The sequence below is a fragment of the Salmo salar genome, chromosome 08 (genome assembly GCF_965601325.2).
Source record: "Salmo salar chromosome 08, fSalSal1, whole genome shotgun sequence".
Taxonomy (NCBI): Eukaryota; Metazoa; Chordata; class Actinopteri; order Salmoniformes; family Salmonidae; genus Salmo; species Salmo salar.
The window spans coordinates 9,183,166-9,206,381 of record NC_138298.1 but is presented as its reverse complement, the minus strand read 5'-3'; the positions used below and the strand labels follow the sequence as shown (position 1 = coordinate 9,206,381).

General features: G+C 45.2%; 1 non-coding gene across 1 annotated transcript; it reads right to left on the bottom strand.

Annotated features, from left to right (window-relative positions):
- Window positions 1–21,120: 21,120 nt before the first annotated feature.
- On the bottom strand, window positions 21,121–21,196 carry trnaa-ugc (transfer RNA alanine (anticodon UGC)). The gene has a single exon. It is a non-coding gene; the product is annotated as a tRNA-Ala (tRNA).
- Between the last annotated feature and the right edge of the window lie 2,020 nt (window positions 21,197–23,216).

Sequence of the window (23,216 nt, the reverse complement as noted above, 5' to 3'; positions counted from 1 at the left end):
CTAGAATATGCATATACTTATTATATATGGATAGAAAACACTCTAAAGTTTCTAAAACTGTTTGAATGGTGTCTGTGAGTATAACAGAACTCATTTGGCAGGCAAAACCCTGAGACATTTTCTGACAGGAAGTGGATACCTGATGTGTTGTATTGACTTTAAACCTATCCCATTGAAAAACACAGGGGCTGAGGAATATTTTGGCACTTCCTATTGCTTCCACTAGATGTCACCAGCCTTTACAAAGTGTTTTGAGTCTTCTGGAGGGAGATCTGACCGAACAAGAGCCATGGAACGATGATGTCCCATTAGACACCTGGCGCGCGAGTTCATGTTGGGTACCCTCGTTCCAATACGTTATAAAAGAGTATGCATTCGTCCACCTTGAATATTATTCATGTTCTGGTTAAAAAAGGCCCTAATGATTTATGCTATACAACGTTTGACATGTTTGAACGAACGTAAATATATTTTTTCCCCTCGTTCATGACGAGAAGTCCGGCTGGCTTACATCATGTGCTAACAAGACGGAGATTTTTGGACATAAATGATGAGCTTTTTTGAACAAAACTACATTCGTTATGGACCTGTGATACCTGGAAGTGACATCTGATGAAGAGAATCAAAGGTAATGGATTATTTACATAGTATTTTCGATTTTAGATCTCCCCAACATGACGTCTAGTCTGTATCGCAACGCGTATTTTTCTGGGCGCAGTGCTCAGATTATTGCAAAGTGTGATTTCCCAGTAAGGTTATTTTTAAATCTGGCAAGTTGATTGCGTTCAAGAGATGTAAATCTATAATTCTTTAAATGACAATATAATATTTTACCAATGTTTTCTAATTTTAATTATTTAATTTGTGACGCTGACTTGACTGCCGGTTATTGGAGGGAAACGATTTCCTCAACATCAATGCCATAGTAAAACGCTGTTTTTGGATATAAATATGAACTTGATAGAACTAAAAATGCATGCATTGTCTAACATAATGTCCTAGGAGTGTCATCTGATGGAGATTGTAAAAGGTTAGTGCATCATTTTAGCTGGTTTTATGGTTTTGGTGACCCTGTCTTTGACTTGACAAAACATTACACACAACTCTTGTAAATGTACTGTCCTAACATACTCTAAATTTATGCTTTTGCCGTAAAACCTTTTTGAAATCGTAAAACGTGGTTAGATTAAGGAGATGTTTATCTTTCAAATGGTGTAAAATAGTTGTATTTTTGAAAAATTTGAATTTTGACATTTATTTGGATTCAAATTTGCCGCTCTTGAAATGCACCTGCTGTTGATGGAGTGCACCACGGGTGGCACGCTAGCGTCCCACCTAGCCCATAGAGGTTAAGGCAGGAGGAAAGGGCAGAGTCAAACGCAGGAGACGTAGTCCAGTAGTGTCGTAGAATGATATATTTATTGCACTGAAAAAACCACTCGGCGTAACTAAAGGGCATAGCGTGTGCCCAGAGACCACAGGGGAACACAGTAAACCCCGAGAAAACAAAAATACGCACAGGGCGCAGCCCGGCAAATGCAATATTCATCCAGCAAGAATCCGCTGGGGAAAAACATGCAAAAGCACAGAACATACACAGACCTGCCCGCTGACAAACCCAAAGAAACAAACGAAATACCTCCCCACTAATGACAGACAAGACACAGGTGCGGGCTAGAGCAGACAAAAACCAAAGAAACATAGATCGGTGGCAGCTAGTAGACCGGCGACGACGACCGCCGAGCGCCGCCCGACCGAGGAGGGGCGCCATCCTCGGTGGATACTGTAACAGTACCCCTCCCCTGACGCGCGGCTCCCGCAGCGCGCCGACGTCGGCCTCGGGGATGACCCGGAGGGCGAGGCGCCGGCCGGTCCGGCCGGAGACGATGAAACTCCTGTAGCATAGCTGGATCACAAATGTCCCGAACCGGAACCCAGCACCTCTCCTCCAGGCCGTACCCCTCCCAGTCCACGAGGTACTGCAGGCCCCCTACCCGACGTCGGGAGTCCAGGATGGCCCGGACTGTGTACGCCGGGGCCCCCCCCGATGTCCAGGGAGGGCGGAGGGACCTCCCGCACCTCAGCGTCCTGTAGTGGACCAGCTACCACCGGCCTGAAGAGAGACACATGAAACGAGGGGTTAATACGGTAGTATGAAGGGAGTTGCAACCTATAACACACCTCGTTTATTCTCCTCAGGACTCTGAACGGCCCCACTAATCGCGGACCCAGCTTCCGGCAGGGCAGGCGGAGGGGCAGGTTCCGGGTTGAGAGCCAGACTCTGTCCCCCGGATTATAAACGGGAGCCTCACTGCGGTGGCGGTCAGTGCTCTCCTTCTGTCGACCTATCGCTCACCTCAGGCATTACTGGGCATCCCTCCAGGTCTCCTGAGAGCGCTGTACCCATTCCTCCACCGCAGGAGCCTCCGTCTGGCTCTGCTGCCAGGGCACCAGGACCGGCTGATAACCTAACACAACCTGAAAAGTTGACAGGTTGTAGAGGAGTGGCGCTGAGAGTTCTGGGCCATCTCGGCCCATGGCACGAACCTCGCCCAACCCCCTGGCCGGTCCTGGCAATACGACCGCAGAAACCTGCCCACATCTTGGTTAATGCGCTCTACCTGCCCATTACTCTCGGGGTGAAAACCCGAGGACAGGCTGACCAAGACCCCCAGCCTCTCCATAAACGACCTCCACACCCTGGAAGTAAACTGGGGACCTCGATCAGATACGATGTCCTCGGGCACCCCGTAGTGCCGGAAGACATGGGTGAATAGGGCCTCCTCTGTAGGGCCGTAGGAAGACCGGGTAATGGGAGCAGACGGCAGGACTTCGAGAACCGATCCACAACAACCAGGATGGTAGTGTTCCCCTGAGATGGCGGCAGATCCGTAAGGAAATCCACCGAGAGGTGAGACCAAGGTCGCTGTGGAACGGGGAGGGGCTGTAGTTTCCCCCGAGGCAGGTGCCTAGGAGCCTTGCACTGGGCGCACACCGAACAGGAAGAGACATAGTGTCTTACATCCTCAGCCAAGGTGGGCCACCAGTACTTTCCTTTCAGGCCTCGCACTGTCCGTTCCACTCCAGGATGACCCGAGGAGGGTAGAGTGTGAGCCCATCGGATCAGGCGATCGTGAACACCAAGCGGAACGAACTTCAGACCCGCGGGACATTGAGGGGGAGTGGGTTCCAACTGAACCGCCCACTCGATGTCCGCATCCACCTCCCATACTACCGGTGCCACTAGACAGGACGCTGGGAGTATGGGAGTTGGATCGATGGTCCGCTCCTCGGTGTCATAGAGACGCGACAGTGCGTCGGCCTTCCGGTTCCAAGAACCCGGAATGTATGAAAGGGTGAATTGGAACCTCGTAAAGAACATGGCCCACCTGGCCTGACGAGGATTGAGTCTCCTCGCTGCTCGGATGTACTCCAGGTTACAGTGGTCGGTCCAGATGAGAAAAGGGTGACGTGCCCCCTCAAGCCAATGTCTCCACACTGTCAAAGCCTTGACCACGGCTAACAACTCCCTGTCCCCCAAGTCATAGTTGCGCTCCGCCGGACTCAGCCTCTTAGAAAAGAATTCACAGGGGCAGAGCTTCGGAGGAGCGCCCGAGCGCTGCGACAGAACTGCTCCTACCCCAGCCTCGGACGCGTCCACCTCCTACTATGAATGGCAAAGAGGGATCCGGATGCGCCATCACTGGAGCGTCGGTAAACAGAACCTTCAGACGACAGAAGGCTCTGTCCGCCTCTGCCGACCACCGCAGTCGCACCGGACCCCCCTTCATCAGTGAGGTAATGGGAGCTGCCACCTGACCAAAACCCCGGATAAATCTCCGGTAATAATTGGCGAACCCCAAGAACCGCTGCACTTCCTTCACCGTGGTAGGGGTCGGCCAATTATGCACAGCCGTAATGCGGTCACATTCCATCACCACCCCTGTGGTGGAAATGCAATATCCCAGGAAAGAGACGGCTCGTTTGGAGAACTCACATTTCTCAGCCTTGACGTATAGGTTATGCTCCAGCAGCCGCCCAAGCACTTTGCGCACCAGAGCCACATGCGCGGCGCGTATGGCGGAGTAGATCAGAATGTCATCGATGTACACCACCACACCCTGTCCGAGCATGTCTCTGAGAACCTCTTCCACAAAGGATTGGAAGACAGCGGGAGCATTTTTTAACCCATACGGCATGACGAGGTACTCATAATGGCCAGATGTGGTACTAAATGCGATTTTCCACTCGTCTCCCCCTCGGATACGCACCAGGTTATACGCGCTCCTGAGATCTAGTTTGGTGAAGAAGCGCGCCCCGTGAAATGACTCCACCGCCATAGCAATGAGAGGTAGCAGGTAACTGAACCCCACTGTGATCGAATTTAGACCTCTATAGTCAATGCACGGGCGCAGACCTCCCACCTTCTTCTTCACAAAAAAGAAGCTCGAGGAGACAGGGGATTTAGATGGCCGAATGTATCCCTGTCTCAAGGACTCAGCGACATACGTTTCCATAGCCACTGTCTCCTCCTGAGACAGAGGATACACGTGAGTTTTAGGAAGGACCGCGTCAGCCTGGAGGTTTATCGCACAATCCCCCTGTCGATGGGGTGGTAATTGGGTCGCCTTCGTCTTACTGAAGGCGATAGCCAAATCGGCATATTCAGAGGGAATGTGCACGGTAGAGACTTGGTCTGGACTCTCCACCGTGGTTGCACCGATGGAAACTCCTATACACCTACCTGAGCACTCCCTCGACCACCCCTTAAGAGCCCTCTGCCTCCACGAAATCTGAGGGTTGTGAGTGGCTAGCCAGGGGATACCCAGTACCACTGGAAACGCCGGGGAGTCAATGAGGAAGAGGCTGATACGTTCCACATGACCCCCCCACGTCGCCATAACCAGTGGTACAGTAGCCTCCCCCACTTGGCCGGACCCTAGTGGTCGACTGTCTAAGGCGTGCACAGGGAAGGGGTGGTCCAGCTGAACCAGGGGAATACCTAACCTCTTAGCGACCCCACGGTACATAAAACTCCCAGCTGCACCTGAATCGACTAGTGCCTTATACTGGAAGTGAGGGGAAAAATCGGGAAAACAAACTGAAGTGTACAGGTGGTCGACAGATGGCTCTGGGTGTGGCTGGTGCTGACTCACCTGGGGGGTCAATGTAGTGCTCTGCCTGCCATCCGAACTCCCGGGGGGACTCCTCCAGCACCGGTCCGCAGTGTGTCCTCTGCGCCCACAGTGGGTGCAGGAGAGGCCCCCCCTCCGGTCCTCCTCGACGCAGCTCCTCCTATCTCCATGGGCTGTGGAGCAGGAGGGCTGGGAGGTGGAACGACCAGGCCCCGACTGGAACGTCTCCGGGCAGCCAGCAGGTTGTCCAGTGTGATGGCGTGGTACCTGCAGGCCAGCTCCCGGCGGACATCCTCTCGGAGACTGCAGCGATAATGATCCATCAGGGCCCGCTCATTCCACCCCGACCTCGCGGCGAGAGTCCTGAACTCCAGGGCGAAGTCCTGAGCACTCCTCGTCCCCTGTCTTAAGTGAAACAACCACTCACCCGCCGCCTTGCCCTCCGGGGGATGATTGAGGTAGAGTTCAACCTGTAGCAAAAACCCCTTAAATCCCGCAGGTGTCCCGTCAAACTCCCTCGGTGGCGCAATCCGGATGCCGCTCGCGCCCGCTTCAGGGGGGGTCGGTAGGGGCGCCGGCTGAGGAACCGGAGCTGGTCCGGTGGGTGAAGCCCCTCTCTCCCAGTTCTCCAATTTGGCCAGCACTTGGTCCATCGCCGAGCCCAGGCGGTGGAGGAGGTTGGCGTGCTGTGACACCTGTTCTGCCACTGACGGTGCTTCCGCTCCTGCTGACTCCATCATTTTAGTGGTGCGGGATTCTGTCACGGTTCCTTAACCTGTTAGGGCTAGGGGGCAGTATTTACACGGCCGGATAAAAAACGTACCCGATTTAATCTGGTTATTACTACTACCCAGAAACTAGAATATGCATATAATTATTGGCTTTGGATAGAAAACACCCTAAAGTTTCTAAAACTGTTTGAATGGTGTCTGTGAGTATAACAGAACTCATATGGCAGGCAAAAACCTGAGAAGATTCCAAACAAGAAGTACCCTCTCTGACCATTCCTTGGGCTTCTTGGCTTTGTTTATTAGGGGGCAGTATTTACACGGCCGGATAAAAAACGTACCCGATTTAATCTGGTTATTACTACTGCCCAGAAACTAGAATATGCATGTAATTATTGGCTTTGGATAGAAAATACCCTAAAGTTTCTAAAACTGTTTGAATGGTGTCTGTGAGTATAACAGAACTCATAGGCAGCCAAAAACCTGAGAAGATTCCAAACAGGAAGTACCCTCTCTGACCATTCCTTGGGCTTCTTGGCTCTGTTTATTGAACATTTAGGATCTTTGCTGTAACGTGACACTTCCTACGGCTCCCATAGGCTCTCATAACCCGGGAAAAAGCTGAATGATGTAATTCCAGCCGCTGGCTGAAAAACTTCAGCGCCTTGGTTAAGTGGTCTATCAGAGGACCATCAGACTGATGCTCGTGCACGAGGGGATCCCATGTTTTTATTTTCTCTCTCTTTGAACGTAAACACGCTTTCCTGGTCGGAATATTATCGCTTTTTTACGAGAAAAATGGCATAAAAATGTATTTTAAACAGCGGTTGACATGCTTCGAAGTACGGTAATGGAATATTTAGAATTTTTTTGTCACGAAATGCGTCGTGCGCGTCACCCTTCTTAACCATTCGGAAAGTGTCTTGAACGCACGAACAAAACAGAGGATATTTGAACATAACTATGGATTATTTTGAACCAAACCAACATTTGTTATTGAAGTAGAAGTCCTGGGAGTGCATTCTGACGAAGAACAGCAAAGGTAATAACATTTTTCTTATAGTAAATCTGACTTTGGTGAGGGCTAAACTTGGTGGGTGTCTAAATAGCTAGCCCTGTGATGCCGGGCTATCTACTTAGAATATTGCAAAATGTGCTTTCACCGAAAAGCTATTTTAAAATCGGACATAGCGAGTGCATAGAGGAGTTCGTATCTATAATTCTTAAAATAATTGTTATTTTTTTTGTGAACGTTTATCGTGAGTAATTTAGTAAATTCACCGGAAGTTTGCTAGTTCTGAACGTCACATGCTAATGTAAAAAGCAGGTTTTTGATATAAATATGAACTTGATTGAACAAAACATGCATTTATTGTATAACATAATGTCCTAAGATTGTCATCTGATGAAGATCATCAAAGGTTAGTGCTGCATTTAGCTGTGGTTTGGGTTTATGTGGCATTATATGCTAGCTTGAAAAATGGGTGTCTGATTATTTCTGGCTGGGTACTCTGCTGACATAATCTAATGTTTTGCTTTCGTTGTAAAGCCTTTTTGAAATCGGACAGTGTGGTTAGATTAACGAGAGTCTTGTCTTTAAAATGGTGTAAAATTGTCATATGTTTGAGAAATTGAAGTAATAGCATTTCTAAGGTATTTGAATTACGCGCCACGGGATTCAACTGGCTGTTGAGTAGGTGGGACGATTTCGTCCCCCCGAACCTAGAGAAGTTAAGGCAGGAGGAAAGGGCAGAGTCAAACGCAGGAGACGTAGTCCAGTAGTGTCGTAGAATGATATATTTATTGCACCGAAAAAAACTCTCGGTGTAACTAAAGGGCATAGGGTGCGCCCAGAGACCACACGGGAACACAGTAAACCCGGAGAAAACAAAAATACGCACGGGGCGCAGCCCGGCAAATGCAATATTCATCCAGCGAGAATCCGCTGGGGAAAAATGTGCAAAAGCACAGAACGTACACAGACCTGCCCGCTGACAAACAAACAATCCCGCACAAAGACGAACCCAAAGAAACAAACTAAATACCTCCCCACTAATGACAGACAAGAGACAGGTGCGGGCTAGAGCAGACAAAAACCAAAGAACACAGAAACATAGATCGGTGGCAGCTAGTAGACCGGCGACGACGACCGCCGAGCGCCGCCCGACCGAGGAGGGGCGCCATCCTCGGTGGATACTGTGACATCGTTGTGGATCCATAACTAAATAAACATCAGCATTTTGAAAGAGTATTTTTATCATTATTTTATTAATGAAAGCATTTTTTTTTTTTACCTTTATTTAACTAGGCAAGTCAGTTAAGAACACATTCTTATTTTCAAACAGTGGGTTAACTGCCTTGTTCAGGGGCAGAACGACAGATTTTCACCTTGTCAGCTCGGGGATTCGATCTTGCAACCTTTAAGATGCCATTGTTAGTTACATTGATTTAGTTTGAATGCGCAGACTGGCACTAAGAACAGAACAGCGGGAATGTTTCCCTAGTCAGCGCCATTATTAGTGCAATGCCCCTGTAATATTTTGGAGATGATTTAGTTTTTTTCAAATAACGTAAAATGAGCGAGAAAAAGGCCATTCTTGAACATGGGGTGAGACATTGTTGCTAATTTGTAAATAAAGCCAATTATTTATTTCTGTTTTTAGAGGGGAACCACTATACAGTGCAAACAATGTTGACTCATCCACTTTTTACCCAGAGGGTAATGTTTTAGCTGTCATGGCCATTTTCTTCCAGTGACATAGAACTTAATGTGTTTTATAATTAATTTATTTTGCTCATGACCTATTATGCTTTGCAAGTGCAAAGTGCTGTTATTTTCTCTATAATATCCAATCATTCTAGTTTCAATTGTACAGATTTGAACAATTTAGTTGGTCAAATTTAAACTTTTATGAAAACTTTTAAATTACAATAGTGCAATACAGATTAACATCATAACAGGTTATGTTAATTAACAAATAAAGAGCCGGAGAGATATTGTGTTGAAAACCTAATAGAAAATGAAACCCTGACAGAATAGGATAAAGCACTCTTGCACTATCTCTGTTAGGCAGCTGGGACATCAATGAATCCCTTTACAGAATTAAGGTGGTTTCATCTAGTTCCACAGTACGAGCCAGAAATCTGCTGTGACTTAATTACAGTTAAATGAGGAGCTATGAGTCCAGATTTACTAATAGGCACACCTCCATATGTCTTCCCCAAAATGCCCAATAATGATTAAATGAGAGGATACCAGCCTTCTCATGGCTGGTGGGAGGAGCTATAGGAGGACATTAATATGGAATAAATGGAACGGAGTCAAACATGTGGTTTCTGAATGTTTGATACCGTTCCATTTATTCATTCTAGCCATTACAATGAGCGTGTCCTCCTATAGCTCCACCCACCAGCTTCCACTGATCTCAAAGGTACCAAGTCACGGATGTTCCTTTCAACTTGACAGCCATTCGCCAGATTGAAGCATAATATGGACCCAGGTAACTGACACCAACCTGAGAGAAATGGGAGAGACGGAGGAGACAAAATGTCCGCCTCTGTGTGTTTGTTTGGCTTTTTTTTTTAGCATTCCACGGAGGAAAGAAAGTAAAGGAACAGATGCGGGGAAGAGGGCGGTGGTGGTGGGGGTGGTGATAACACAGGGGCATCTTGGTCCTGCTCTAGGTCACTGCAGATGGACGCGAGAACAAGGGATGATCCAGCACAACAAGGTGCCAATCAGAGCTGAGCAGACTGCAGGGTTCCAACCCACAGAAGGGATGTTATCAGTGACAGACACTTCAAAGTCAGCGCTGGATTACAACCATACATACAGGTCAATGTTGGGCTGTATCAGGACACAGTGCAAAATAGGTTGATATGGTTAGATAGATTGTATTTGTGGTCCTGTTCCTCTGTAATCACATCTCACATCTCACTCCACCCATCCCCCAACAATGCCAGAGAGACTGAAGGATCATAAACTGACTCCCCAAACTCCCAGTGACCTCTGTGACCTGGCCACTGATAGGTTGCCAGGGTCAGGTGGTTGCTAGGGGGCCCGACACCTGACAGAACCACATTCACCTCATTTGTCCTCTGGAAATAAAGTTCCCTATGTGTAGCTCTCTGTGAGGTTGCCTTATTCTTCTGACCGGGAAATGAATCAGTGGGATACAGACCAGCCCAACTGGAGAGCAGCCCAACTCTTTCATGGTCCTTCGAGACGGATTTATCACTTTGCTAGCACAACTGTGGCTGCCTCCAGAGAATAGCACACAGGTTAATTGCCATATATCCCATCTGCAGTCCAGAGTAGGATGGCTCCGGGGTATACAGACAACTACACACTGGAATATGTCTCCTTTCTGGAGCCTCAGGAAGCCACAGGCCTTCCACAGCTTGGATTTTATGGCCCCTCTCCGTTATGTGGCAGATTGCTGGCCTCAGACATCGCTCGGCTGATGCAGGAGCTCCTCCTCCAGCTCGCAGAGAGACTCTGCTAACAATGGCTACACAGGAACCACTTCCGTCACATCCGGCTCCACCGGTCACCCTGTAGTTCTACTGCCAGCCTGTGGTGCAGTTACCATCAGAACTACTACCAGTGCAGTCGCCACCTGAGTCGCCATCACTGGAGTCATTCAGCGGCGCCAATCTATCCCGCAGACGCCAGTGCAGACCTGACCCACTTGATCCTACACCCAAACAATCATCCAGGCCTGACCCTGCCCATCGGGGGACCGGAGGAATTTGTATACAAAACAAATGTGACTGTGAATGAATGTCGCCGACAACTATCTAAAGGTGACTTCTATCGCAAACTGAATAGTGACCCTACCCTGGAATTCCAGCATAATATCTCATCCACAATGGAAAGCTGTTTGCAATCAAGACAAATCACTAAAGAAGAAGTTGAATTTCTATGTGTGAAATTTCCCAAGATCAACTTTCTATACAGTTGCTAAGTTACACAAACAAGTGTCTCCTCCTCCAGGTAGACCCATTGTAGCAGTAATCGACTCTGACATCCAACATTTCAAAAAATTTGGATTACCACATTAAACCGATGGTTGAGAATCTCCCATCTTATATCAAAGACACTAGTCACATGATCTCATTGATAGAGGGCTTAGGAAGGATACCAGAGGGCAACCTGCTGGCCACTTTTGACGTGGAGAGCTTGTACTGTGTACACTAAAATCCCACACACTGGAGGCTTGCAGGTACTGCAACACTTCCTTAAGCAGAGAGACTCTACCCTTGCTCCATTCAATGATTGCATCTTACAACTTACTGAACTGGTATTATCCCATAACTACTTTGTCTTTGAGTCAGACTTTTTCCTTCAAATTCGGGGTGTAGCCATGGGCTCCCCTTTTTCCCCCCAACTATACAAACCTATATGTGGGACAATTTGAAGAAGCATTCCTTTATAAAACAGAGACACACCCCTTACTTTCTAAAATACTTCTATGGAAGAGATACATAGATGATGTCTTTGTACTCTGGGAAGGAAGTCAGCAGGAACTAAATGCATTCCAAACTCTACTAAACGAGAGCTCTTAATACCTCAAATTCACCATGCAGACTGATGAGGTAAAAATAAACTACCTGTATTTATGAATTATCAAAGAGAATGATGCATTACTCACAGACCTATACACAAAGCCCACAGATCGCAATACCATGCTATGTGCGGATAGTATGCATCCCCTTCCCCTCAAGAATGATCTACTGTCACGGCTCACTAGAGTGATGGGGTGAAGTCAGGCGCAGGAGACCAAAGATGCTTAGTAGGGTGTTTTATTTCCTAATTCCAACAAATCCAATCAGGAAATGAACAAGGAAAACGAACCAGACAAAAATATCAATGTCCACCTAAACAGGGTCAGAACACAGTCCAGAAACATCTTCCACAAAAACACCCCCTAAACCCCACGACAGGCAACAACGAACAATCCCGCACAAAAACCTAAACCCAGAACAGCAAGACTAAGTACCCCACTAATTACCTAACTCAAAACAGGTGTAACACAAAACCAAAGGAAAAGAGGATCGGTGGCAGCTAGTAGGCCGGTGACAACGACCGCCGAGCGCCGCCCGAACAGGGAGAGGAGCCACCTTCGGTAGAGTTCGTGACATCTACCATATAGCCAGTTATTCAGGGTTAAACGAATCTGTGGCCACCAGTCAGATTTTGACAGCAATGCTAAAAAAAAGACAGATAAATTCAAAATGAGAGGCTACAAGGACAAAACTCTTTATGCTGCAATGATGAAAATATTTCAAAAACCAAGAGAGGAATTACTAAAAACTCAACCAAAGAAGGAAAACAACGCAACTGTCTTTTGCACTAAGTACACCACGGCTTCGGAGAAAATGAAAGCAATCCTGAAAAAGCTCTGTCATATTCTGCAATCAGACAAACAAACAAAAAATCGCACACCTCTTCAAGGAAACCCTGCTGGTGGTCTTTAAGCGTGGTCACAATATTGGAGATAGTTTGGTGAGATCTGACATGCCCCCTGAGCCCACTCAGACACTCTTGACACCTATCCTAAATGGGAACTACAAATGTGGCTCATGCGCACAATGCAATAGCACTATAAAAACGTCTTTCTTCAGACACCCACATACAGGTCGAAAGATCCCTATTAGGGGTTCTTGCAAGACAAAGGGAGTAATCTATCTCATCACCTGTTCATGTGGAAAAGCCTACGTAGGACAAACAAAAAGACAATTAAAACAACGCATAGCTGAACACCGCAGCTCAATCAGGTGTAGAACATTGACTATCCAGTAGCAGCTCACTTTGTTGAAGCTAATCATCCCATCTCCTCCCTCAAATACACAGGCATTGAGCATGTTGCTCTACCAAGGAGAGGAGGTAACATCGAGATCCTACTACTACAAAGGGAGGCTTACTGGATATCCTATCTGAAAACATTGACCCCTAGTAGTCTGAAGATTGACTTTGATCTCAGGCCCTTCTTATGAACACATTTTTCCTTTATGAACAAGTCTTATAAATTGAAAAAAAAAAATTATAGCTTATTAGCATACACTTATTAGCGTTCCCCCTGTTGATGATGCTCATTATATATTAAGGTTGAACCAAAAGATTACATGTAACAAAAATGAAATGAAATACAGAATTATTATGTGAAATTGAATGAAACAACAATGTATGTTGATGCTAATATGATGTAAAATATTCCATTATGTTTCTATAAGATAACAATAGCGTAATATATTTAATATGCCATATACTATTTTCAACAGTTTCACTAATTCATTTTAATTAATTTAATCATTATGACGCACCCCTCACTATTGTCATGCTTGGCCATTGTTACTCTTTTTTCATTTTTTCCCCAGACACTTCAATCTGTCACATGCACCGTTATATTCTGACATGTCTGACTTAGCTCTGGATGAAAAGATTAAGGACTTGGTGGCTGGGAACGACAAACTCGGACCGGAGGCTGTTCGAGCACAGCTAAGGGCATTGGGAATCCGGGTGCAGAGACGCAGTGAGGGACAGCATGTTTCGCGTTAACCCGAGGGTGACTGTCCTCAGAGCCATGTCGCAGAGGCTGCAGAGAAGGTCATACCGTGTTGCTGGACCAAGCTCGTTACGGCACCTCGATGGAAACCGCAAACTGATAAGGTAGATACATCACTGGTGAGAAGTTGTACATTGTAACATCTCAAATTGTTCATCAACAACTAACAGTTCAGTTTAGCAAGCAATGGCCCTTGATACCATATGTCTCTCAAGTGGATAATTGTTTTATTGTGTTTATGCTACTTCTGTGATTGATATAATATCTGCATTATGAAATTAACAAACATGCTCAAATTGAGGACATACAGTTGGAGCAAAGTATTTGTGCCTAAGTGTGAAAAACAGGAGAGTCTGTCCTCTTGACTCATCAAGATAAACTTGGTTATTTTTCCAATTGAAGTAGACATTGTAATCACACATCTTCTGCTGCAGGAAACAGTTTAGAACAAACCCTTGCTAGAGCTTTAGAGGGCTAACGGAAGTACTTATAGTTGTGATCCGCGGTAGATTGTTCATTAACATCGTTCCACATTTGGATGTTAATATAATATTTTGTCTGCTGCAACAATCACAGCAGTACTGTAATGGATTCCTTCATGAATGCTGTCTTCAGATATGGCGTTCCCTCCAGAGTTAGGACGGACCATGCAGGAGAAAACAACACTGTCTGCTTGTTGAATGTAATACATATTGAAAATATTATTTAAAAAATTTGGGCTACATGCATCCTTAAAATGTCTTCTTGACCTACACGTTGATTACATTCTATAGTGAGTGATGCATGTGGCTACATTTTCTTTCTGGAAATCATTTTCAGAACGCCTTTAAATTACCTTTTACAGACTATTTCTACAAACGAGGCTACACTTGTGGCAGCACCTATTACTGTGGGCCCCCCATCTTCTGCACCACTTCTTGTGCCCCCCCCCCTCCACCAGGGCAACTTCCTGTGGCCTCCCCTCCACCTATACCACTTCCTGTAGCCTCCCCTCCTCCATTCCCTGAGGCTTATCATCCACCTTCACCACAATATGTGGCCTCCACTCTCATCTGTTGATGTTGTTGATGATAACAATGAGTAAGTCATCACTGTAAATAATTCAATGTCTTGTTATTACAGATGAATTGTGGGAAGTATCTGAGCTTTGTTATTCTGAATGTATTTTTTAGTGTTGACCGCCAAACACTGCTGAAGTTAATGAGCAGCAAGGTTGACTCCGCTTTTGCCCCTGATGCAAACCAAATTAATGTGATGAGGGACAACATTTATGATTGTGCAATGAGAGGCTTTAAGGGAGCCCGCTTTAATCTGGAGGCAAAAATAGATGTTGTTTGTAGGGATGCTGATGGAAAAGAGGCAGCTGATGAGGGTGGTCCCTCAAGAGAATATCTCCGGCCGCTAATGAGTGCCATCCATTCCTCTGCAATATTTGAGGGACCTGATTGGCAAAAATGGCTTTCATGCAACTTTCTTGCAACTTGGAGGAGAGGGATTCCCTGGTGGAGTCAGCCACAAAGTTCTACTTAGAAAGCAGGCTACGGGATGCTCTTGAGCAGTGAGTTTCCAGATATCTAAGGAATCTCATAAGCTGAGTTAAATTCTTCAAGGCAAATTCATTGACTTGTTTTACTTTATAGATTCAGAGAGGGTCTGGAGTGTCTAGGTCTTACATAAATAGACACTCAAGCCTCTTCAGAGAGGTTTTCATCTACGCTGAGTAGCTTCTTTTGGCCAAAGACATAGCTTCTCTCTACAAAGCAGAGCGCTCCCCACCTGGTACCAATCAAAGAGCAATAGAGAGCAGAGTCATATGTTTCTGGAGGGACTGGCTGCTGGAGGTGGAAGGTTAGATGCAAAACCATGATCATTGAAGTAACACGGCCCACGTCAGTAAAATATATCACCTAATCCCTCTCAACTGTGGGACAGCATTTTATAGCCTTATTCTTCCATGGGCTCCGTAAGAATGTAATAGCTACAGTAAATTAAATCGCAAACTACTTTCACTTAGAGTGTCATGTTCTTTAATAAGTGTTACTTATGGACTTTAATGTCCCACCCTTCCCTTCTTTTTTCAGAGGGGAACGCCTACCCTTTAATCCCGGAGAATTCATTTCAGAATTCCTAGGCTGGAGCCACTGCTACACTTCTTACACAAACAAGAGAATGAGGCTGCCAGGATTTTCCGGGAAGCAAATACATGCAGCATTGTTTTAAGGCTGCCAATACACCCAACTTATGCAGCCTTCAGGGAGAAAATGGAGAGTGCAATTCTACAGTCACCAACATTTGGTGTTATTGCCAAAGACTACAGCCACCCTAGACATAGACTGTTCTATTTGCTTCCGCACGGCAAGACTACTGAACATCTAATCAAATGGCTACCCAGACTATTTGCATTTGCCCCCCCCCCCCCCACTATTTTACACTGCTGCTACTCTGTTATCATCTATGCATAGTCACTTCAATATCTCTAACTACCTATGTACTGTATATATTATCTCGGCTAACTGGTGCCCCCACACATTGACTCTGTACCGGTACCCCCTCGCTATTGTTATTTTACTGCTGCTCTTTAATTATTTGTTTCTTTTATTTCTTATTCCTATTTTGTAGGTGTTTTTTTTAAACTGCATTGTTGGTTGGTAAAATGGCGCAGGATAAGAAGGCAGACGTTTTATGTGCCCCCAACCGATTGTGTTTTTTTGGTTTGTTCATTTGCATTGTTTGTAACTTGTTTTTTTACTTATTTTGTACATAATGTTGCCGCAACCGTCTCTTATGACCGAAAATAACTTCTAGACATCAGGACTGCAATTACTCACCACGGACTAGCAGAATCCTTTTTTGCCTTTAACGAGTCTGACGAGCCCGACCCGAACGATATACTGCTTTCTCGGAAACAGGCCCAGATCCCCATGATTTTTGTGAAGAGGAAGTGAAGAAAAAGGGGCAGGAGGGTGGGCTGCCTTCTGAGAATTCGTAGGCGATCGAATAAACCCCCACTTCCTTCCATCCTGCTAGCAAAGTGCATACTTTGGTCATTAAAATAGATGACCTACGCGGAAGATTAAACTACCAACAGGACACTCAAAACTGTAATATCTTATGGTTCACGGAGTCGTGGCTGAACGACGACACCATCAACATACAGCTGGCTGGTTACAGTGAGGAAAAAAGTTTTTGATCCCCTGCTGATTTTGTACATTTGCCCACTGACAAAGAAATGATCAGTCTATCATTTTAATGGTAGGTTTATTTGAACAGAATAACAACAAAAAAATCCAGGAAAAACGCATGTCAAAAATGTTATAAATTGATTTGCATTTTAATGAGGGAAATAAGTATTTGACCCCTCTCAATCAGAAAGATTTCTGTCTCCCAGGTGTCTTTTATACAGGTAACGAGCTGTGATTACGAGCACACTCTTAAAGGGAGTGCTCCTAATCTGAGTTTGTTACCTGTATAAAAGACACCTGTCCACAGAAGCAATCAATCAATCAGATTCCAAACTCTCCACCATGACCAAAGAGCTCTCCAAGGATGTCAGGGACAAGATTGTAGACCTACACAAGGCTGGAATGGGCTACAAGACCATCACCAAGCAGCTTGGTGAGAAGGTGACAACAGTTGGTGCGATTATTCGCAAATGGAAGAAACACAAAAGAACTGTCAATCTCCCTCGGCCTGGGGCTCCATGCAAGATCTCACCTCGTGGAGTTGCAATGATCATGAGAACGGTGAGGAATCAGCCCAGAACTACACGGGAGGATCTTGTCAATGATCTCAAGGCAGCTGGGACCATAGTCACCAAGAAAACAATTGGTAACACACTACGCAGTGAAGGACTGAAATCCTGCAGCGCCCGCAAGGTCCCCTTGCTCAAGAAAGCACATATACATGCCCGTCTGAAGTTTGCCAATGAACATCTGAATGATTCAGAGGACAACTGGGTGAAAGTGTTGTGGTCAGATAAGACCAAAATGGAGCTCTTTGGCATCAACTCAACTCGCCGTGTTTGGAGGAGGAGGAATGCTGCCTATGACCCCAAGAACACCATCCCCACTGTCAAACATGGAGGTGGAAACATTATGCTTTGGGGGTGTTTTTCTACTAAGGGGACAGGACAACTTCACCTCATCAAAGGGACGATGAACGGGGCCATGTACCGTCAAATCTTGGGTGAGGACGTCCTTCCCTCAGCCAGGGCACTGAAAATGTGTTGTGGATGGGTATTCCAGCATGACAATGACCCAAAACACACAGCCAAGGCAACAAAGGAGTGGCTCAAGAAGAAGCACATTAAGGTCCTGGAGTGGCCTAGCCAGTCTCCAGACCTTAATCCCATAGAAAATCTATGGAGGGAGCTGAAGGTTCGAGTTGCCAAACATCAGCCTCTGAACCTTAATGACTTGGAGAAGATCTGCAAAGAGGAGTGGGACAAAATCCCTCCTGAGATGTGTGCAAACCTGGTGGCCAACTACAAGAAACGTCTGACCTCTGTGATTGCCAACAAGGGTTTTGCCACCAAGTACTAAGTCATGTTTTGCAGAGGGGTCAAATGCTTATTTCCCTCATTAAAATGCAAATCAATTTATAACATTTTTGACATGCATTTTTCTGGATTGTTTTGTTGTTATTCTGTCTCTCACTGTTCAAATAAACCTACCACTAAAATTATAGACTGACCATTTCTTTGTCAGTGGGCAAACGTACAAAATCAGCAGGGGATCAAATACTTTTTTCCCTCACTGTATACGCTGCACAGGCAGGATAGAACAGCAGTGTCTGGTAAGACAAGGGGTGGCGTACTATGTCTTTTGTAAATAACAGCTGGTGCACGATATCTAAGGAAGTCTTGAGCTATTTGCTCGCCTGAGGTAGAGCAGACCACACTATCTACCTAGAGAGTTTATCTGTATTTTTTTAAACTGTTTACATACCACCTCAGTCAGAGCCTGGCACTAAGAAAGCATTGAATGAGCAAACAAGAAAATGCTCACCCAGAGGCAGCGCTCTTAGTAGCCAGGGATTTTAATGCAGGGAAACTTAAATCCGTTTTACCAAATTTCTATCAGCATGTTAAATGTGCAAGCAGAGGGAAAAAAACTCTGGACCACCTTTACTCCACACAGAGATGCATACAAAGCTCTCCCTCGCCCTCCATTTGGTAAATCTGACCAAATTCCATCCTCCTGATTCCTGCTTACAAGCTAAAATTAAAGCAGGAAGCACCAGTGACTAGATCAATAAAAAAAAGTGGTCAGATGAAGCAGATGCTAAGCTACAGGACTGTTGCTAGCACAGACTGGAATATGTTCCGGGATTCCGCAAATGAAATTGAGGAGTACACCACAACAGTCATTGGCTTCATCAATAAATGCATCAATGACGTCGTCCCCACAGTGACCGTACGTACATACCCCAACCAGAAGCCATGGATTACAGGCAACATCTGCACTGAGCTAAAGGCAAGAGCTAGCGCTTTCAAGGAGCAGGACTCTAACCCAGACGCTTATAAGAAATCCCGCTATGCCCTCTGACGAACCATCAAATAGGCAAAGCATCAATACAGGACTAAGATTGAATCGTACAGCACCGGCTCTGACGCTCGTCAGATGTGACAGAGCTTGCAAACTATTACAGACTACAAAGGGAAGTACAGCCGAGAGCTGCCCAGTGACACGAGCCTACCAGACGAGCTAAACTACTTCTAAGCTCGCTTCAAGGCAAATAACACTGAAACATGCATGAGAGCGCCAACTGTTCCGGAAGACTGTGTGATCACGCTCTCCACAGCCGATGTGAGTAAGACATTTAACTTATTATGTGCAGGTGGGACGGTAGTGTCCCACCTGGCCAACATCCGGTGAAATTGCAGAGCGTGAAATTCAAACTACAGTATTATAAATATTTAACTTTCATAAAATCACAAGTGTAATATATCAAAATAAAGCTTAACTTCTTGTTAATCCAGCCGCAGTGTCAGATTTCAAAAAGGCTTTACGGCGAAAGCAAACCATGCGATTATCTGAGGACAGCGCCCCGCATACAAACACATGAAAAACATATTTCAACCAGGCATGTGTGACACGAAAGTCAGAAATAGCAATATAAAAAATGCCTTACCTTTGATGGTCTTCTTCTGTTGGCACTCCAAAAGGTCCCAGTTACATCACAAATTGTCCTTTTGTTCGATAATGTCCTTCTTTATATCCATAAAAACTCAGTTTAGCTGGCGCGCTTCAGTCAATAATCCACCCAGTTTCCCTCCATCAAAATGCATACAAATTGAATCCCAAATGTTACCAATAAACTTTTTCAAACAAGTCAAACAACGTTTATAATCAAACCTTAGGTACCCTAATACGTAAATAAACAATAACATTTAAGACGGAGAATCATTATTGTCTTTACCGGAGAAAAATACCAAAGAATGCACTCTCTTCCACGCACATGGAAACACTACAGCCAAAATGGGAGCCACCTAGAAAAACTACAATTTCTGGCAAATTTTTCCAAAAACCAGCCTGAAACTCTTTCTAAAGACTGTTGACATCTAGTGGAAGCCCCAGGAACTGCAATCTGGGAGGACTTGGCCTTATAATTAAAGTGATAGCCATTGAAAATAGAGGTAGGCTGATTTTTTTTGGGGGGGGATGGTTTGTCCTCAGGGTTTCACCTGCCATATCAGTTCTGTTATACTCACAGACATAATTTTAACAGTTTTAGAAACTGCAGTGGAAAAGGAAGTTCCTTCAAACTGTGAAATCCGGTTGAAAGGAGGAGCTAGGGAAATTGATTAGTAAAATTAGCATATTATAGAATGCTCTAAGTTAGCATGTGTAGGTGTATATTTAGCAGCTGTAGGTGTAAATTTGACGTGTGCAGGACCGCTTGCAGCCGTTTATTTAGCACATTTTGGACCGCCTGCAAGCACATTTGCAGGCACTTATTTGACGCGTATAGGCGTTAACTTAGCATGTGAAGACGTTAACTTAACGCGTTAATTTAGCACCTGCACCTGCTTACATAACACGCGTAGCATTAAAAAGATTGCATTTTGACCAAGTGCTTTAAGAACCAATTGGCATTCCATAGTCCACCACCCAAAGGATATCCAGCCAACATGACAACTGTGGGAAGCATTGAAGTCAACATCGGCCAGCATCACTGTGGAACTCTTTCAAAACCTTGTAGAGTCCATACCCAGAGGAATTGAGGCAGTTCTGAGGGCAAAAGGGGTAACAACTCAGTATTAGGAAGGTGTTCCTAATGTTTTGTACACTCAGTGTATGTAGATTTAACAGTACATTATGTTTTGCCTCAAACTGATTTGCAACCAACAGACTTTGCAACCCCTGTGTCGTATTTCTGGAATCTATGTCTGTGCTCTTCAAGTTATTACAAATCAGATGATGTAATAGTTGTTATCTATTAGAGAGGCCTTGTGAAACAAAGCACAGGCCATAAGGTCGGAAACAAAATGCCCTTTAACCCTCATATGGCACAATTGCTTTGTTCCAGATCAAGTGTTTTCAGATCAGATGTTTTCTCTCTATCTCCACTTCTCAGAAGTTTTAACATTTTACATTTTACATTTTAGTCATTTAGCAGACGCTCTTATCCAGAGCGACTTACAGTAGTGAATGCATACATTTTCATACATACTTTTTTTTTTTGTACTGGCCCCCCGTGGGAATCGAACCCACAACCCTGGCGTTGCAAACACCATGCTCTACCAACTGAGCCACAGGGAGCCTGTGTTTGTCCAAGGGTGTTTGTACACCACCCTTGGATGAGTCATTGTCTCAGTGGAGGTCCTGACCCTGCCTCAGCCCCTCATCCAGTAGAGAATTATACACACCCACAAAGCACAGCAAACACACACCAAACACTAACAGGAACCCACACCCAACGGCGCGCACACACACATGTACGTAGGCAATACAGACCTGCACGCACACACACAAACTCATCTAATGAGTGCCACCATTAGGAATTTACTTAGGCCTTCAGTGCCTCACTCTCAACTCGCACAAAACAATCAGCATTAACACACAGCCTTTTGCCATTGAGCGTGGTTGTGTCTGTGTGTTCCCATACACAGCGGGGAAGCTAGAAAACAGACAGGCTGAAATCATGCACACACAAAAAGGTACTATACACACTCATTTGTTTTCTTTTTTTAATTAATTTACCCTTTGTTTAACTAGGCAATTCAGTTAAGAACCAATTCTTATTTTCAATTACGGCCTACCAAAAGGCAGAAGACCTCCTGCGGGGACGGAGGCTGGGATTAAAAATACAAATATAGGACAAAACACACATCACGACACTCACGCTTTTACACTAGCAGGTCCCACGGATGACAACCGACTCATCCATTATTCTCAGACGCCACCATTCTCTCTCGTTCACTCAGAGAGGAGGGAAAACCAAAGGGTTATTATGCAGATGACAGCCAGTCTGCCTCCTTTGGCTTAAAGGCAAGTTTTCTGGCCTTTAAGCTTCCTTAGTTGGGACTCTCATGCATCTGAAATGATAGGGACCATCCCAAATCACAGTGATGAATAGTAGTCTCCTCTGTGTTCATGCTGGAGGCCGCCACCTCAGTGCGAAGTCATTATTCCTGATGGATCCTGCTGCAGATCCTGCCTGAAGCTAATACGCCTCAAACACGTCTGCAGACTGCGACGCTGTCCAATCACCTCACAATGGAGCCCAATGAGTCATGACGGGATTCTGAGGTAATTCTGAGCTCCCTCGTTTTGATTAGAACTGAGGCCTATAGCGCTCATTACGGCCAATGGTGCTGCGGTGACTCAATTTCTCTGCACGATATGGCACCCAGCATATTTGGTTATCATTATGATAACTAAGTGGCCTTGATGAGATTGAATGATTGAAGTATCTTTGTGGAGGATGTGGCTTCTACTACCTAAAAGGCTGTGTTTAAAAAGGCAGCCCAATTCTGATCTTTTGCCAAATCAGAACAGATCTTTTGTCAATAATTGGGTAAATGATCAGATTTGGGCTGCCTGTGTAAACTCAGCCTTAGTGAAGTGGTTTATTAATGGAGGCCATTAAGATCTTTAAAAGTCAAGAAATGAGAAGGTTACTACTCATCAAGAATACATTTATTGGGCCCTTTTCATTATTTTACTACATAACTTATTCCGTATTCACACATGTAGGTAATAGTACGGTGCTGGATATATTGAATATAAGGTTAGAAAATGGTAAATGTCCCATTTAATTGCACCGTTTCTTTCTCTCTGACTCCCATCTACCCACTGCAGTGTTTTGAAATGCATTTTTCATTCCAAATCCCAAAAGCCAAGGTAAAGTGTAATTTTAAGCTTTCAGAAGCTTTCTGAAAGGATGACTAACTATCACATTTGTGTGCACTCACAGATGGACAAGTAGCATCTACAGCATAATAGTTGCCATTTGCAATCAACGTCTCCATCTCACCAGTACAACATTTTCTTCCCTAAAAGCTTCAGTGCACAAAGTACCGCCACAAGACTGGAAATTATTGTTTAAATGGTGGTCAAAAATGGATGACCAAGTTCGGGCAGACATCGCAGTCGGGAGTGTGGGTTGTTTTGAGAGATGTCACCACTTATCCTTTGCTTGCGCTTCATTTGCTTTCACCATCTACTATGTAGAGGTTTCTCTTGACTGAGTCTCTATTACACATAAAAGGCTGTTATCACTATCAATATGAAACATAACAGTCATGTCTTGCATGCCTTTCTTAGCATCGCAAGTGAACA